The sequence below is a fragment of the Cydia amplana genome, chromosome 4 (assembly GCF_948474715.1).
Source record: "Cydia amplana chromosome 4, ilCydAmpl1.1, whole genome shotgun sequence".
Lineage (NCBI taxonomy): Eukaryota > Metazoa > Arthropoda > Insecta > Lepidoptera > Tortricidae > Cydia > Cydia amplana.
In genome coordinates, this window is record NC_086072.1 from 815,021 (window position 1) to 834,632 (window position 19,612).

A 19,612-nucleotide genomic window follows, 5' to 3' on the forward strand; every position below is an offset into this window, starting at 1 on the left:
GTGAGTCGGATACGTTTCGAGTAGGGTCAAGGAGGAAACAGTGGCTCACTCAACCTAATTTCAACAAGAGAGGCGATATGTGGGCGACTGAGCCACTGTTCGAGCTGAGCCAGTGTTTCCGCCTTGACCCTACCTAATAAAATAACCGATTCTTTCGAACTAGTTCGAAGACTGTTTTAGGCCAGAGACTAGTAAGCTTTTAAGAAAAGGAGCAAGCCGCTGTAAATAGAAGAATCATAGTTTGGATCTGGAATTTTAAAATTACAAAATTATCATTTTTGTAAGCTGAGAGGACCGCAATATTATCTCAAACGCAAAAAAAAACTTCAAAAAATTTACAGCACCGCGAATTGCTTCGGTTTGCCGCCTCCTAGACTATAAGTGTATGTTTTTGTACTGAAAATACTGTCGTGCGTGTCTAAAGGGGCCCGCAGATTCCCAGTTCGCCGGACGATATCAGCCTGTCAGTTGTTCGGAACTGTCAACTTTTGCGTTTAACTGATAGGTCGATGTCGTCCGGCGGACTAGGGTAAACCAGAACTTTGGGAGTATTGTCATGAGGGCGCTCGTTTTGAATTTTATATGTATAGCAACAATTTGTATAGTGGGGACAATGGAAATTGGCAGATGATTTTTGTTTTAGTCCGACAACTTTAATAAGTGCGAAGTTTGATGTTTGGATATTTCTTCGGTTTTTACGCTTAAATGGCTGACTCGATTTAGATAAAATGAATAGCGTAAAGTCAATAAGTAACGCAAGAGTTTAAGTAAGAATTTATATAGATAATTTTACAAATAACATTATTACAAGACATCAACCAAATCGTGACGACCTGACTATAGTGACATTTGTCCATAAGTTTGAAACTTACCCGTCAATTCAGATGCTAATTTCGTTATGTTTTTTAATGGAAGAAATTTCTCTCCCGCACGTTTTTTTTTCCAATAAATAACTATATACACTATTTACAACTTTTTTCTCTGTAAAATCTAAAACTTTCGGCATGATTATTGCAGTCTAATAATAATTCACACGAAACTAGACAAAGCAATGTTTACATTGTCAATATTGACAACTATCATAGAGGGTAGTTGTTGTCTATTATTAAAATTGTTGCCATTGCTAGAAATTAGTACCAACAAATTTCCGTAACATGGCGCACCCTCAATAGATCCTGGTTCACCTATAATTAGTGGGCCCCTTTAGCTGATTTAGATCTGTTCAACAACTCATTCAGTTAAATGCTCTAACGTAATCTGCCGTATCGTGCGTAACGAAGGCCGAAAATAGCTCAGTTACTTATTGATTTCAGTTCGGTATGTTAATTATTTCTCGTGATTCAAGAAGGCAATGGCAGCGAACAATGTGGGTCTGTACAGTCAAGTGTAAAAATATGGTGTAGACAACTTAATGCTGTTTTTGGGGTTTCAGTGTACTTGGGCGTGTGCAAACAGCCGCTTGATAATTGCTTTGAAGGCAGTCGGTTAAACAACTGGGAAAGTTCGTTTAATCACTAAATATCATAATGAGTTATCTTAATAACCCAATACAATAGTCGTACCTACATTTACAATGTCAACGGTATGCAATTTGCATACAGGATGCCAACCATTTTCAGTATAAACTCGCACTGCACCGATGATACCGAGTTCAGATGACGTAGCTCCACTACGTCACTGTATGTAAGAACGTCATAACGTCACTGGACAACCACATATACTACTACGTTTTGTCGTTGGTCTGCCGTCACAATTACTTAACCATTAACCAGTTACGAACTAGCGAAGTTCGAAACTCTGAACACTAACTAGACTTATAGGGCTTAAGGACAACTCGAATTATAAACTTAGGTACATTGTTAAAGTGCTTAGTATTTTGAATTCAGAGTAGAATTAAGATATTTAACGAGTTTAAGAGTCTTAGAACGAACGAGCAAATATTATACCGAAGGATGAAACGAGAAGGGAAACGGTACATTTTTCATAATATGGATTTAATTTAATTTCAATCACAATGCTGTCAATAGTTAATGTAGGTACAAAATTAAAAGTAATGTCATTCTTGCTGATTGTGTGTGATCCGAAATAAACGAGTGTAAATAAATAGCTTGATTCATTAATTCGCAAGAGTCAAATGGTCGTGAAAACGGTTCGCGTTTATCGCACAGATTATTTTCGCGCGAGTCAACAAAAAAAAAAACGTAAATTAACAATGGTTTTACAAATCGAATCGGCAAAAACGTTGAAAATACACTAATTTATAGTCACGCAGAGATTACTTATATGCTGTGATTCATTATAAAGGTAATGATGCGATATAACATGCTAGTTTTCAAGAATCGCAAGCGTCATGCGTGTTAGACAAACCTACGTTTGTTTTAGATACATACGATCTGAGAAAATGTAATCAGCTGTGAAGTATTGAAGTGATAGATCTATTAAAACTCATTAAAATACCCTTGGAACGGATTATTTAAAGGGATAAGGGATTCTTAAGGTACGCCTTTATACTGTTTTGCATCATATTTGTGTGTCGATGGACGACAAATTCAGAGAAGTCACATGCGCGGACTCCTTAGAAACCTATTGACCTTAGTAATAGGAGTAGTCGAAAACTTTATCGGTTTATACCAAAGCAATAAATTATCAGTTATCATACAAAGTAACGCGCAAACAGAGATTTCTATTTCATTCGTAATTGTAATATGGCTGAAGGGGGGGACACTCCGGTCCTACTTCTAGGGAGAGACTTTTCTATTCCAGCGGGTTAATAATTATCAAAACTGCTCACAAAAACAAGAATCGGTTGAGAAAAGCATCCTTTTGAGAACGCAACTTAGCCCTAGCTGAAACTGCTGAAACGGAAACGTTACGCGCTACTCGGTAAATAAGTTATCGCGCAAAATAAACCAAAAAGGTTTGGATACCCATTTCTTTCGTAATTGTATAAAGCCTGAAGGTACAAGTAATTTCAGGGCGAGACCCCAGTTGGGGTCACCCTTCTATTTCCGCCAGGTCACCGCCCAGGGCGACAACCATTTCCACGCCATTTCCCTTTCTCGGTAAATTAAAAATAGATATAGATTAAAATATTTCATGCTGATTTAGATTGAGAGCAACATCACAATTTTAGAAACGTATCAAGGAGTTCTCAACGAGTGGGAAGTGCCCCCCTAGAAGGCGTAGGAAGATGCTTAGTGAAGCGTGAAGTACTAATTAGAGAAATGGTACAAATTACCATATTTTCCGCACAGCAGCCAGAGACCAAAAACAGTTTAGAACTCCTGACTAACTAGTAACATTCTATCTTTCGAAAAATCATGTTTTCGGTGTGAAAAACAAGCCTTAGTTATCGAATTTCATCTCGGTTAACTAGTATAAGAAATGGATAAGTAAAAATTATAATATAAAGGTATACATATTGACAATTTGAGGACCTACCACAAACCACAGCCCATACTGAGGGTCTAATAACTCGCGATAACTGGGTTGTTATCGTTCGAAAATTGTGCCGACATTTCATTTAATATGTAATGTACCTAGTCCAATTTTAGCAGCAATGCTTTGGTTAAACATTAATCTCAGTCTATTAATTTTGCCTAACTTTATAAGACCATAAGTCATTTAGACTCAAGTTTGTACAAAATTTAAGTTAATCACAATAAAATTCATAAACGCTTAAGGATATTGCCTAGGCACCCTCCGTAACTACCATCAGCACTACTAACTGACAATTTCTAAACCTTATTGCCAAGACATAAGGTCCATAGACAGTCAATATAAACTCTTAGTGTTAGTACCGCCCACGGATATTGGATCGTTTGGATCGGAGCCAATCGAGAACTCATTCATCTCGACTTGATTCTAGATGCACGCTTGAGGTTTCGGCGGTTAAGTAGATACTAGATAGGTTCCATGACGCATCACATCTAGTTAATGAAAAATAAAAACGATTGATTACTGAATTTTACTCCGTAAAGAATTCGCAAGTTCGATTCAGATTTAACTACTTGTTAAGGTTTTAATCTTATTTTGTTTCGATCTAGATTCTAGAAGATCGCTCATGCTTTGAGATGCGCGTCAATAGCCTGGACGATCGTCAAATTCGTATCAAAACCGGTTCAAAACCATTAAGATAAAACATCAAAATGAGTGATACTTATAATAACAGGAATTCTGTTAGGAATAAAACAAAGATTGTCAAGGGCTTCCAAATACCGGACTTCTCACAATACCGGTATTAATACCGAAACTGTCTTCATCAATACCGGGATCCCGGGATCCCGGTATTAGATATGAATCGCTTAAATATATATAGTTTTATTAAAAAGGGGAATTAGAAAGGCTCACTGGAATACCAGATATGTCGTAAAAGATATTACAACAATAAACAATCAATGCCGCCATCTGCAATAATTTTATTCCACACTCCAAGTTGGCAATAATTTTATCCAATTTATTGACTTCACCTCACCAGTCACATTTGTAGTCCAACTTAACCAACCAGACAACATTTTTTCAAATTTCCGTCAAGAATGGTTTGCCATTATTACAGTTATCCTTGCTATTTCGTTTTAAGTTTTGATAAAATTATAAGAACTAATTATGTCAATGTTAATGTCACTATCATCATATTCATCACTCAATAACTTCAGGATTCATCCACCACCAACCACCAAATATTTATCTGACGCATTAAGCAACGATATTGTTTCAATAATAAAATGCGGGCTAGAGCCCAGTTAGAGTTAGACCAAGTAAAGTCTGCAACGATTTTGATAGCATACGCAGTAGGTACGCAGTCCAAGTGTTATTTGTACGTCATAGTTTCATAGAAGATTGACATTTAATATAACACTTGCACTGCGCGTGCTATCAAAATCGTTGCAGACTTTTCTTGGTCTAACTTTAGATGCGTCTGACGTTTAGTAAGCTTTTTGATACAGCCGAATATAATGGATTTAAAGGGTTTATACTGCGCATTTTCCTCATTTTTTAAAATACCAAGATCCCGGTATTGCCTTTAAAAATACCGGTATTGAAAAATGCGTTTAAAAAGACGGGATCCCGGGATCCCGAAATACCGGTATTGGAAGCCCTAGAATATGACAAATAATGGAATATCCATTCAAGTTTAAAACCAACAAGGAAAACCTAGACTAAGGAAAATAGTAAGTTTTAATCAGCAAATAGGTAGCTTCTTTTATTACCTCCGCAGATGAGAAACTACGGCGCCACAATGGCTAGAACGCACCATAGAATATTTTTCAAAACGGCGTAACTCTGTAGGAAGATAACGAGACTTACGACCTTTTTGAAGAAAGGACAACGCACTGTCTCTTGTACCATATCAAAGTCAGTGAAACTACGTACACCCTATTTCGAAGACCATAAGATCTAAGTATGGTAATTTAAGAATAACTGTTAGTATAAAGGTGGGATTTTGTAGGAAGACATTGGGACTTGAGACCTTCTAGAAGGGGATATAGACGTTGGCAATGCGTCGACGAAATGAAGCGGCGTGCCAAATGCGTTTATAAATTGTCTATAGACTGTGATAGTTGAGCACAATATTTGGTTATAATAAACAGGTAGTCTGGTAAAATTTATCATTTACATACTTTAACAAGAGTTGTCGTGCGGAGAACATTTCTAGAATGACACTGCAGATAAACCGGGTGGGGAGTAATAATTTTTCAGTTTCCTGGATATTTTTCTTTATTTATTTTTCTTAGAAAAGATATTATTTACAATTAGCAGTGAGCGTCAGGATGACAGGACCATGATGGCTATTTATAATGAGTGTTACTCCAAGATTTAGTACCTATTTAGTACTATTTGGTACCTGACTTCAAATATTTGGTACCTCAATAAAAATCGAGAAATATTGAAAATAAAGTGGTCACTGGTCAGCCATTCTGACGTCAGGTTGACAGTACCAAGTCCAGTTCCCCTATTTGTAGGCGTTATATCGAATCTATCTTTTGACTAAGATTTAGTACCTAATTAGTACCTTTCATAATTATTATTCTTATTTAATTTCGACTTACCATAAAAAAGTTACAGCTATAGAATAAACTTTGTATGTGCAGTTGAGTACTAAATAGGTACTAAATCTTGGAGTAACACTCGTTATAAACAGCCATCATGGTCCTGTCATCCTGACGCTCACCAATTAGCAAGCACCACAAAATAAGTCAAATCTCTGGCTGCCTAGGAACTGCTGCCTGAACAGGAGGTTAAAGTTAGATAGATAATTGATTGTATCCGATCACGAGTACCTTGGGACCATATCATTGCAATTTCTTCCATCTTTAGATACTTTTAAAATACGTTTGTATCTAAACCACAAAGTGAAATCAAGCCCAACCGGCACGAATCCACGTCTCATAGTCATGTCTCGACTTAGTGGGTTAGCGAGAAAAAAGCAAGCCCGAGACCGCCTAACGGCATCTTGTTGGGCGACTTGATGTACTGACACTGTTAACTGATCATAAACCTTATTGATATTGATATAAGGTTCTCAGATGGTCAGATTAAAGTGTTGCAATTAGTAAATAACAGATCTGATCATTGATAGATCTTAACTCGTGGAAATAAGGCTCATTCGTAGTATATCAAGGCCTTTTTAATCCCGTATGGAAGAAAATTTACAATAGCAATTAGTTGAAAATCGTGTTAGGACATTAATTGTATTTTTTTTGTTTAAATTTTTCTTCTTCTTCAATAAAATGTCATATACGTATTGTGCCTATCGTACTAATCTTTACCGGGGATTTGAACCTATGACTTCGCAATTAGACTCCGATGAGGCAGGTTTAGGCTATCTAGGGTTTAGGCTGGACCAAGGCAAATCAAAAATACACTAAATAGCCAGTAGTACTTCAAACGAAACTAGGCAATACTTACTAAAGATTTAGAAACCAAGTTTAGCCGATGTCACAGCCTCTAAATAGCCAGTAGTACTTCAAACGAAACTAGGCAATACTTACTAAAGATTTAGAAACCAAGTTTAGCCGATGTCACGGTCTAGTGTATTGCAGTGCAGTCCTAGTTTTCAGCCTCACTTTATTTGCTTTCAACTGTTTCAACACAGTAGCAGCCAGATATTGATTCGTCACAAAAAGTTTCTATTCAGCGGCTGTCAAACGACACTAAAATAAATGGTGGCTTTATAAGGTTCTGATAAATTGCAACAATACCGTAGTCATGTAAGGTACCCTTCGACTCACTTATTTCTACAAACTCGATAGGTTTAAGAAGAAAATCATGATTTGTAAGCACTAAGCGCTAAATTATTCAAAAGCCTAATTAGATTCTCAATTCAGATCTCGGCCGTAACCTAAAACATTTGCATAACACAGTATGCCCTTAAGTTTATGTTAAAGACTGAAGTCTTCTGCTTAACAAAACAAGTCTACCTTCCTACGACCATATAAAGATTGTACTTTATTTCCCTAAAGATAAGGTCTTATTTTAAAGGTCTTGGAGTCAGATACATCCTTGTTGCTACTTTAGATAAGACCTTATTTCAACAAAGGTTTAGTCTTGGAGAACTTTGCGTAATATTGTTTGAAGTCAAGATTTAATTAAAGTTGCTCTATCTTAACATCAAGAGAGCTGAGCTGTCAAACTGGCTAGTCATTGAAATTAGGTGGTTATTTACTGGGACATTTACCTAACGTAACTAAGCATAATCTTATCATCTCTTATACCTTTAAACGAGCAATTCTTGTTTATTTATTTATATATTTTTTATTTATTATGTATTTCGGGGATCTTGGAAACAGCTCTAACGATTTCGATGAAATTTAAAAAGGCGTAAAATCAATCAAGCTATGTCTTATCTCTGAGAAAACGCTCATTTTTGAGTTTTTATGTTTTCCGAGCAAAGCTCGTTCTCCCAGATATTCATTTATTATAGTACATCAAGTAGGTCTATTATCTAAGTTAAAATCCCACCGAGTTTCTTGTCCCAGCAGCGTATCTTCGCGAGGCTGAGCAAGTGGGAAGTAAGCATCGGTGACACTTTATGTCATTCATTCATATTAAGTGTACTGTAATATGCCTAAATTGAAGAATCAAATAAATATTTTAAACTGTATACAGTCACCAAGAGATGGAAGAGACAAACAGGCTTCGCTGACCTCCAGTAAATGAGAAAACGTCATCATTCGATGATGTTTATTTCATCATAGATGCCAATCGGCATTGAAATTAACTATTACAAGTGTTAGGTTATCAGTACAATGTGCTACTAAAACTTGCATGTCAAAGAGAAATAAACTAGAAAAACGCAGGGTAGGCCTTGACAATAAAAGTAAGGCGTGAATCATACATCATAATCATAGTCGCTATCAGATATATCGGAGCGGCCAAGATGTTCACAATATCTGAACGCGCACTCTAACGCCTTTACAATAGAGGCGTGTTCAGATATTTGTGAGCACCTTGGCCGCTCCAATATATCTGATGGCGACTGTACTAGCAAGCGTAGACAGTTCAAATCGAACGGAAACGGGACAGGGACACGTGGTGTCAATTAGCTGCAGGATATTGGTGGTTTAATTCCTAATTTTAGATGTAGTTTAACATCAGAATTATCAAGCTAAATGTATCTTCGGAACAAGTTGAATGCTCGAAGAAAAAAGAGTTAGGAGGTTAAAATTGGACGCCAAGTCAAAGAAAAAACGAGTTGTGAATATCAGGTTCACTTAGGTTTCTTCCGTAGAGATTTGTTGTCTTGTCATGCTTAACAAAGTCTGGCTGGATATCATAAATATGACACGAGACAGATTACTATGAGAACTAAACACACCTACGATTCCTAAGAAGTGTCTCTGTGATATACTCATACTCATTAATAAATCTTTACATAGCTCGGTTTCCACAACCAAGAATGCCGAGGTCAACATTGAGAGTATAAGAGCATGTATCATCGTTCCAAGCGACACGTAACATACTAGTTGGCGTTACTGCTATAAGATTGCAATTAGAAATAGCCTTTATTGACAAAGTGGGGCCTTTCGATTTCAACCTTTGGCTTTATCTTATTGATTCACACGCAGAGGAAGCGAGCATGTGAGAGTATTTTATGATGTAAGTTTCATAAGTTCATAACATCCGACTTTGCGCTGTTGCGTCCGCTGTTGCTACGTGTATGTAAACTCGTAGAGGGGAACAGTCGCATACATGACCCATTTAATGATTTACATTAGGATGTTGACTGTGTAAAAAGATGTAAGGTTGCTATTAGAAACCTTCGTTTCTCCGTACCTCAAAAAGAAAAAACGGAACCCATATAGGTTCACTCGTGCGTCTGTCTGTCCGACCATTCCCCCCCCGCTTTATCTCCGAAACTACCCCGAACCCTTGGAACGCGAGTCCGACTCGCACTTGGCCGGTTTTTTTATGGTTTCGTCCCTTCTACTGTCATCCCAGAATCTGGGACCCAGATAGCTGGCTGAAATTTATTAGGGCCAGGGGAAGGTTGGAGATATTATCTAATGTGTAAGGAAGTCACGTGTTGACGTGTAGTTTGCTGGCGGACATTCATTGGATCGTATATAGGTAAATGTGTAAAAATAGTGTAGATGATGTGATGTTATTCGCCTGACCTGAGTGGGTCTTCTTACTAACATTAACTAGGCCCTAGTTACTAGGGACATATTATCTCATCTTTCTAAAAACTTTTAATTTAAAAATATATCTTTGTGAAAAGTTTATTTTCAACGTAAAACGGCCATTTGCGGTACATTACTGTAATTAAATGTTATACTGTAACGTAGTTACTGTGTATGTGTAATTAAAGTAATGTCTGGTGAAAATATTCGCGTGTATTAGGTACAGGTAGGTAAACAACTATAGGTAATTATATCAAATATGTATTATTACAGTTGTAGATCTTTCATACATTTCAATAAAAGTGCCTTCTGAAAAATGATTGTTGCCAATGATTGTTGATGAAAATGTGATGTGATGATTGTTGAAAATGTTGTTCTTATGTACCTACCTCTTTTTCTTATGGGAGTATGCCTATATATTCGCTAAATGTACATTTGTCATCTTACTATTGTTACTACATACCTATGTATTCCAATTCCTTTAACATTTAAATTACGTTAAAAAACAAAAATTAGTTACAAGGCAATAAAAAAATCTCCCGGAGTTTCCACATTTTTGGAGGTTCATTCCGGTCAGTTAAGCTAACGGAATTTTCTATAATCGATATCGCCTTGTCCCTTCCGCCTGGCCCTTCGATAATTTTGACAGCCTCACTTTGTAACCATGCATTTACTATGTATCCTCCACTTTAAAATAAAATATCTGGGAGGCCGAGCTTTGCTCGGAAAACATAAAAACTCAAAAACCAGCGTTTTCCCAAAGATAAGACCTAGCTAGATCGATTTTTCGCCCCCGAAAACCCCCATATACCAAATTTCATCGAAATCGTTAGAGCCGTTTCCGAGATCTCCGAAATATATATATATATATATATATATATATATATAAATAAATAAATAAACAAGCATTGCTCGTTTAAAGGTATTAGATTTACTCCTCACATGCAATTTTAAACAATTCCCTGTACTCATTAAGACAGCCGGAAGATTTAGCTTCCACGCAATGCATCAAAGATAACACTCAAGAAGTCTTACGTAACTGTATCTTGCAAAAACTGCAAGAAAACCGGCGTTTTTGCGGATAGACAACAGTTTTTGCTCTATTTTTACTCCGGTTAGTGAACTAATGATGACAGTCGGTAAGAAGTTAGTTATTGTGGGGAGGAACTAGGTGCAGAATGAATTTCAAAAGATGTATCGCTGATTATTGATATTTCAGGTAAAAATCAGCAATATTTTATGTAATAGGTACTTTTTTTGTTTTTCTCTTTCTCTCCTCTCTCTCCTTAGTATTGTGGGCAAGTTATTCGGTCGGGTAGTTCTTTCAAAGCTACAGCAACTTGCCGATCGCGTATATCCCGAAAGCCAGTGTGGATTCCGTGCCCAGCGTTCTACAACGGATATGATCTTTACACTTCGGCAGATACAAGAAAAGTGTAGAGAGCAGAGAACACCCCTTGTTGTTGCGTTCGTTGACCTAAACAAGGCCTTCGACACCGTTAGCAGGGAAGGGCTTTACTCCGTACTAGAACACATTGGATGCCCACCAAAACTATTGAGTCTTGTGAAGTCGTTTCACGAGGGTATGCAAGGTGCAGTGGTGTTCGACGGTACCGTGTCTGACCCGTTCTCTATGCGTCGAGGTGTTCGGCAAGGCTGCGTACTGGCGCCTACCCTGTTTGGTATATTTTTCTCGTTACTGCTGAAAACTGCGTTCGGTGACGACCAACAGGGTATCCATCTTCATACGAGAGCTGACGGAAAACTTTACAATGTGTCACTACTAAAGTCTAAGCAAAAACGAGACGATTTATTCGTTGACAGTTTGCTATTTGCCGACGACGCAGCCTTCATCGCCACATCGCAGCTTGAGCTTCAGACCATTATGGACAAGTTTTCACGTGCCTGTGCTCTTTTCTCTATGTCCATAAATCCCCGGAAAACTGTTGTACTGGCTCAAGGGTGTGCGGAGACACCGACAATTCTGTTGGATGGCGCCCCGCTCGAGTCAGTCGACAAGTTCTGCTACCTCGGGTCGACGGTGACTAACAATCTCTCACCAGATGCAGAAATTGATGTTCGGATCGGAAAGGCGGCGACGATGTTCGGGAAGCTGAGTACAAGAGTATGGCAAAATAAACATCTTACCAAGAAAACCAAGATGGTTGTTTATCAAACGTGCATCCTGAGCATACTCTTGTATGGAGCTGAGACCTGGACTTCGTATGCCAAGCACGAACGTCGTCTTAACGCTTTTCACATGCGCTGCATCCGGAACATTTTGGGCATACACTGGAAGGATGGGGTCACAAATGAGAGGGTGCTTGAGATTGCTCAGCTGCCCAGCCTCTTTGCGCTGCTAAAGCAGAGACGCTTGCGTTGGCTGGGGCATGTGCATCGAATGCAACCTGCTCGTTTACCGCGGCGTGTAATGCTTGGTGCCATAGCGGATGCCAAGAGAAGCGTCGGTCGGCCAATGCTACGACATAAAGATTGCGCCAAGCGAGACATGCACGCCTTCCACATCCCGGTTCACAAATGGGAGGAACTTGCCGAGCACAGAGTCGAGTGGCGCAAACTAGTATTTGACGGGCGTAAAATTCATGACGTCGCTTGGTTTAAGACACTCGCAAGTAAGCGAGCCAAGCGTCATCAGCCCGACACTTGTTCTCCACGGGCACATTACACCTGCCAGGCCTGTGGTCGTGTTTGCCGCTCCCGTATTGGCTTACACAGCCACGAAAAACGCTGTCGCTCTACCTGACACTGCTTGTATAGTCTGTAATAGACTCGAAGGCCAATGATGAGATCTTTCATACATTTCAATAAAAGTGCCTTCTGAAAAATGATTGTTGCCAATGATTGTTGATGAAAATGTGATGTGATGATTGTTGAAAATGTTGTTCTTATGTACCTACCTCTTTTTCTTATGGGAGTATGCCTATATATTCGCTAAATGTACATTTGTCATCTTACTATTGTTACTACATACCTATGTATTCCAATTCCTTTAACATTTAAATTACGTTAAAAAACAAAAATTAGTTACAAGGCAATAAAAAAATCTCCCGGAGTTTCCACATTTTTGGAGGTTCATTCCGGTCAGTTAAGCTAACGGAATTTTCTATAATCGATATCGCCTTGTCCCTTCCGCCTGGCCCTTCGATAATTTTGACAGCCTCACTTTGTAACCATGCATTTACTATGTATCCTCCACTTTAAAATAAAATATCTGGGAGGCCGAGCTTTGCTCGGAAAACATAAAAACTCAAAAACCAGCGTTTTCCCAAAGATAAGACCTAGCTAGATCGATTTTTCGCCCCCGAAAACCCCCATATACCAAATTTCATCGAAATCGTTAGAGCCGTTTCCGAGATCTCCGAAATATATATATATATATATATATATATATATAAATAAATAAATAAACAAGCATTGCTCGTTTAAAGGTATTAGATTTACTCCTCACATGCAATTTTAAACAATTCCCTGTACTCATTAAGACAGCCGGAAGATTTAGCTTCCACGCAATGCATCAAAGATAACACTCAAGAAGTCTTACGTAACTGTATCTTGCAAAAACTGCAAGAAAACCGGCGTTTTTGCGGATAGACAACAGTTTTTGCTCTATTTTTACTCCGGTTAGTGAACTAATGATGACAGTCGGTAAGAAGTTAGTTATTGTGGGGAGGAACTAGGTGCAGAATGAATTTCAAAAGATGTATCGCTGATTATTGATATTTCAGGTAAAAATCAGCAATATTTTATGTAATAGGTACTTTTTTTGGAGATGCAGATTTCTGCAGGGTTTTCTATTAGCGAATTACTTACAATAACGTTAAAACACTACCTGTCCGTCTTGTATAGCCTTGAATATCGACCGTGAAAACAATTTTAGCTTATTTTTCAATTAACAGGACGAATATGATTGGGGTAAATATTTCTGGAAATGTAATACAAGTTGCTCCAATAAGTTAGGGGATTGCTTGCGATAACTTTACATGTGTAAACGAGAGTTGTCTATTATTTTTATTGGATGGATTCAAAATGGATTTTTATATAAATGTAACAAATAAAGGCTAGATGGACGATATGGCGTAAGTACCTGTGTTTTTGTTTGAATGTCAAATGTCAAATTCACACAACCGCTTCAGTTTGATGAATCTTAGCTTTAGAAATGTCATTATTAGATTCTTCTGAGTGGAGAGTGGTTGTATAAATATTTATGTATTTATTGGGTTTTCTACTGACAACCATGCTTTCCAATTTTCCATTGATACTTTTAAGAAAGGTGAAAGTAATTAATAGGCACAACGAAAGTTGAAATGTGATTTGCCCACGGTAATCATTATTTTCGTAAAACACCGATTTGTCAGATGATATAAGAAATCAGTTCCAATTTTAACATCTTTTTTCGCTATAGCTCACATACCAGCCGCGTTATGAGAAACACGCAAATATTTGCAGTATCAATAAATTACGAGGGGTGTTCAAAATATTCTCGGTATGAGAATGAAAACAAACAAGTACGAAAAGTTTGATATTTTTATTTTTCAATATACTCCCCCCCTATGTTCATACACTTAAAAGATCGATCAATTATTTTTTTTAATCCCTCGTAAAAATATTTTTTATTTTTCGTGTAAAAATGCTCCTCCACTGCCGCCTTCAATGCTTCATCGTCAGAAAATTTATTTCCACGCAGATCCTTTTTAAGATTGGGGAGCAAAAAGAAGTCGCTGGGGGCTAAGTCCGGACTATACGGTGGGTGAGTAACAGTTTTAAACCCACATTCAACAATAGCTGCCTTGGCAATATGAGCAGTATGGACGGGGGCGTTGTCATGCAGAAGCAGAATACCTTTGGTTAACTTTCCTCGCCTCTTTTCTTTAATTACATCCTTTAATTGACGTAGAATGTTAGCGTAGTACTGTCCTGTGATATTTACACCTTTTTCTTTATAATCGATTAGTAATACTCCTTCACAATCCCAAAATATCGTGGCCATGACCTTGCCAGCTGAAGGGATGACCTTGAACTTCTTGGGATGAGCTGAACCCTTAATGTGCCACTGCATGAACTCTTGTTTACTCTCTGGGTCATAATGATGAACCCAGGTTTCATCTCCAGTAACTATTCTTTGCAGCACCTCATCAGGATTTTCACCGCACAGGTCAATAAAATCGGAACAACAAGCTACACGCATGTCTTTTTGAAGCCGAGTCAGCATTCGCGGAACCCATCTTGCACTTACTTTTGAGATATTAAGATGGTCATGTATAATATCATGTACGGTACCAATAGAGAGATTGGTTACTTGTGCTATAGATTTTACCTTCACTCGACCATCTTCCAATATAAGTTTTTCCACTTTATCAATATTTTCTTGTGAAGTAGCTACTACAGGCCGGCCAGGTCTAGGGTCATCTTCAATACTCTCCCTTCCGCGTTTAAACTCGCTTGACCACTTTTGAATGGTAGATAAAGAAGGAGCAGACTCACGGTAAACACAATCCATTTCCTCTTTTATGGTTTTTTGATTTTTACCCTGTTTTGTCAAGAATTTTATCACGCATCGATGTTCTAATTTAGTTAACATTGTCAATTCGCACATGATGTTCATGTTTGTTCAGCAATTGCAGAAAAACAAAAGACTATCTCGGTTCGAATTATACTTTTTTTTAATGTCAATGAATAAACCTTAGCGGCCAGTAACGAAAGAAATTTTAGAAGAGGTCGTAAGATATCAATACCGAGAATATTTTGAACGCCCCTCGTATAAGGAGCCTGACAGACAGGAACAAACAAGGGATAATGTGTTTCCATACGCAATATCACATTTCTGTGATCCATAACCTAGATGGGCTGTATAAGAGCATTCCTCTAATATGAGACATAAAGACTGTAAAAATGTCTTTATGATTCTATTGTATGCAATTTCGTACATTGGCACAAGACTACCCACGCCTCTGGACTGGAGTACACATTCCTAACGCTCAGAAAGACAAAGTCAGTTAAGTAATTGAAAAAGACAGTAAAAAGATAAATAAATAACTTATGAACTAAATAAATCTATGAATAATACTAAATTAAAACTAACAACCCTAAATATATCTAAAACAAAACAAGGAATATAAAAACTACTGAAAGAGTTAAGTAATTTAAGTGCAGTTTTTAAGAAGGGACATATTGAACATTTAATATAATTAGGATGAAAGACCGAGTAGACCGACACGCCGCAATTTTACGCCGCGTATGTATACGCAGTAACGTGTTATTACTTTTTGCATTTCATTTTGGTTATACATCTTGCTTCTTATTCTTTCAGTTCTTCCTCTTTTTAACCTTTCTCAACAATCTCGTAGGTTTTGGCCCAATTCATTCTACGCCATCTGTCTCGTATATCTCTTTCTGTGTGTAATCATGTAGTGCGTTCGCAGTGCTTACCCTTTGTTATTCACTTATTCTAAGACTAATTTTCAATATTATTAAAAGTCTGTTGTGAGGCGTGTAAAAACAATAAAATATATGTTAGTAGTCCTATAGTTAAGCTATTTCAGCGGTGGAGCCATCCCAGAACCGCGAGCGAGATTTTTCCTTTCTCCCAAAAAATACCCTTTTGCAATTTTAATAGATTACCAAGCCCGGTTGCTTCAAAGCTTCACGTAAACCAGTATAGTGATGTTACACAGGGCTCAGCTGTTCTGTATGAAGAGGTCACCTTACATCGGTCAGCCTGTGAAGATCTGCATGTTAGGAGAGCGATGGGAATACGCCACACGTAATAGGAAGCCCAGATGTATATTACGTAATCAGATTAAGGAATTTATTCGTGTCACGATGCGCAGTCTCTGTAAAGCTACTCGAATACGAATTCATCGCTTTTTGGATAAAGTCTGAAGCCATTTTGGTTATAACTGAACATTTTTTCCAATAAAAAAAGCAAGAATGTTTTTCGATGTCAATTAAATGTTTAACAGAACGGGACTTAATCGGTGTTATTATTTAATTTTAGCTATCTCAACGTCTCGGTCGATTAAAGACCATAGTCTTAATCAGAAATCCCGTATAGTATAGTTAAATCAATCGTTCTTAGTAATCCGACCTTTGAACATAGTGCTAGTTAGTCATTCAACACACCTACTAGTCATTCTAGAGTCCTTCAACGTATTTTTATCTAGCTTATCTTACCGCAGTAGGTACTTCAGTAATTAAGTAATACTTTTTTGAATTTGTACGCACACCGCGTCTTATATTAAAATAACCACACATTTTTAAGAAAAACCAAGTCTTGAAACGTATTGTTTATGTCAAAATATACCTATATCCTTTGAAAAAAAAACCGATTTACTTACGAATATAGAGCGCAGCATTTTAGGCGTGAAGAGGACCGATCGTATCCGGAATACCACGCTGCGCGCAAAAACCCGTATTGCCGATGTCGGCGAGAAGACTGTTAGGCTCAAATGGGACTGGGCTGGTCACGTCTGCCGTATGCATCCAGAGAGATGGGCTGGTGTAGCTACTAAGTGGATGCCAGAAGAAGAGCGCGGACGCGGTAGGCCCAGACGGAGATGGCGGGACGACCTAGACACCTTCCTCATTAACTGGCCAGAGCAGGCGCTATGTCGGGAGTTGTGGAAGATAAGGGGAGAGGCCTTTGCCCAGCAGTGGGACACTATTATAGGCTAGCAAAAAAAAACTTACGAATATATCCTCTCAAACAAACACACATTACACATTAGAATGTTTGCAAATATAACCAATACGAGTCTATTTGCTCGCAGTATGCTCAATATAATGTTCATATCTACATAGCTACTGTGTCCCATCGTCGATACTGTTGACTGAATTAAATCTTAATACAAAAGATATAAGACCCAGGTACGGTCAATAAAGTTGCTGATCATTAAGATGCGAAAGTTAAAACGAATCAATTTACACCGGACCATTATTTAAAGCGTAAAGTAAAATGGTTAGCCAAAGCAATCGAAAATGAATGTTTTATGGCTCCCACAAGTGCACTTAACGCTCAGATGCTGGTAGCCATTAACATTTCATTACCAATAAAAATGTTGCTTGCAATGCGCCAAATGAAACAGGATAAAAAAAATGTTTTGAAGAATGAATGAATGATATATACTTACACTGTTTAAATGAATGATACTTTTTGCAGCTGTCTTAATGCAGCGAAGGAATATGAACGCACGAAGTTTTGCAAAAGGTGGCCTAGTCAAAATGACGACCAACGCCATGTATGGAAATATAATAGTTTGTAGCATCTGCCATCCCGATACAGTTTTTCTTTTCGTTTGGCTCTTCATCTTGTCTTGTCTCTTTGGCTAGGCCCTCAGACGTAGTTCTGTAAACTAGGTATAATAGACGACGCTGCACTGAGTGACCCCATAATATTATGCGGTAACTAGCTAGATTTTCAACCATTAGGGTAGTACAACAATGTAAGTATACACTAAACACAAGTGCCGCTGTACAGAATAGTCTAGTTCAGCAGTCAAAACTACTTCGAGCGTATTATGAAATGTATGAACCTCGTTTGCAAAGTTGTATTAATGGAAAACTTTAAAAATCCTAAAAGCGTTCATTAAATGGCTATGGTGATTTACCGTGACGAAAACCGATTTAGATCTTGTGAGGCTTTTGCCCCAGTAGGGCACTATTATAGGATTTTAAAATAATATCAAATGACTATTCTTTTAAAGAGGAAAGAGTTATCTAAAACGGATGCCGTTTTTATTATACGATGCAGATAATGAGTACGTGCGGTTGGTTTTGCAGCTTTAAGGTCGTAGGTTAACTGAATAAGATATGCTATCAGGTTGTATATCATTTTAATTAAAATAAAGCTCTTTGACGTATTTAGCACGGTTTACTTCAAACGCGATGGTTGTAGGTACTTACTTAATCACTTTAAATTTTAAACACAATACAAGACAAGCAATGAAAATTGGGTCAATTCGCTTGGAGATTCTATGCTCTTTCTTCTCTTTGAATTTCTCCAGCTCATAGTTAACTCGTTCAGTATACCGTTTGAAAAAATAATTCTGCTACCGATTGCAGTATGGGGATTTAAAAAAAGTGTACTTACCTTACCATTTACTTTTTTTTTTCGAAAAAGTAACAACTTTTGGGTTATTTCGACTCATAATCACGAAGAGTAAGTAAAGAAATAGTGTCCGCAGTTTTTCATACCAATTTTGGGTGTCAGTTTTATGACGATTCATTCAAAATGTTTTTTTTTTTCCTTTTTAACTTTTTAACCGATATTCCTAAATCGATACCCAAAAGTTTTTGGTTTTTAGAAATATGTAAAGGAAATCGTTATATTTTTAACTAAAACATGCCCTTATACATGTCAAAAATGAATCATCGATGCGGTTTTCGACATTCGTTTTCTATTTTGTAAAATAGGAAAAAATCCTTCGCGTTAAGCTAAAAAATATAGTAGGTAATCAGCCCCTGATTTGCATGATAAAAGCCACACACAATCTCAAATTAACCAAACCGAGGAAATAATTCGTAGGACAGCAAAGTCCAAAGACCGTAATAAATCCGGCGTTTACGACGCCAAAAGAGGTCGCCAATAAAACCGTCTTACGAAACACGACGCGTTGAACGTGTTACAGGCCTTTTCATGATGAACTATCTTCAATTATGAGAGCAGGGGCCCGTTTCTCCAAAGCTTGTAACTTGTAATACAACCGGATGTCACTTTTTGACAGCTTTTGTTAGAAAGGGACTTCCACTTGTATTACAAGTTACAAGCTTTTGAGAAACGGGCCCCAGAGGTCCCATTTCGTTTTCTCAGTTGCATTGGGTTCATGTCACAGGGACAGGCAGGTCGCCAAATAATTGTACCATACCATAAGAGTAAAATGAACATATATGCACATATTTTTGGCATTTTGTCCATGTCTATATTTAATGCTTTGCCCGTGCATGGGCATGTCTTATTAGATTGGTTCAGGTTT

The 19,612-nt window shown here is 37.7% G+C and overlaps 1 protein-coding gene across 1 annotated transcript in view; it reads right to left on the reverse strand.

Moving 5' to 3' along the window:
- LOC134663094 (ADP-ribosylation factor 6) overlaps window positions 1–19,612 on the reverse strand; it is a 59,826-nt gene that overhangs the window by 18,712 nt on the left and 21,502 nt on the right. The gene's annotated exons all lie outside the window — the stretch shown is intronic.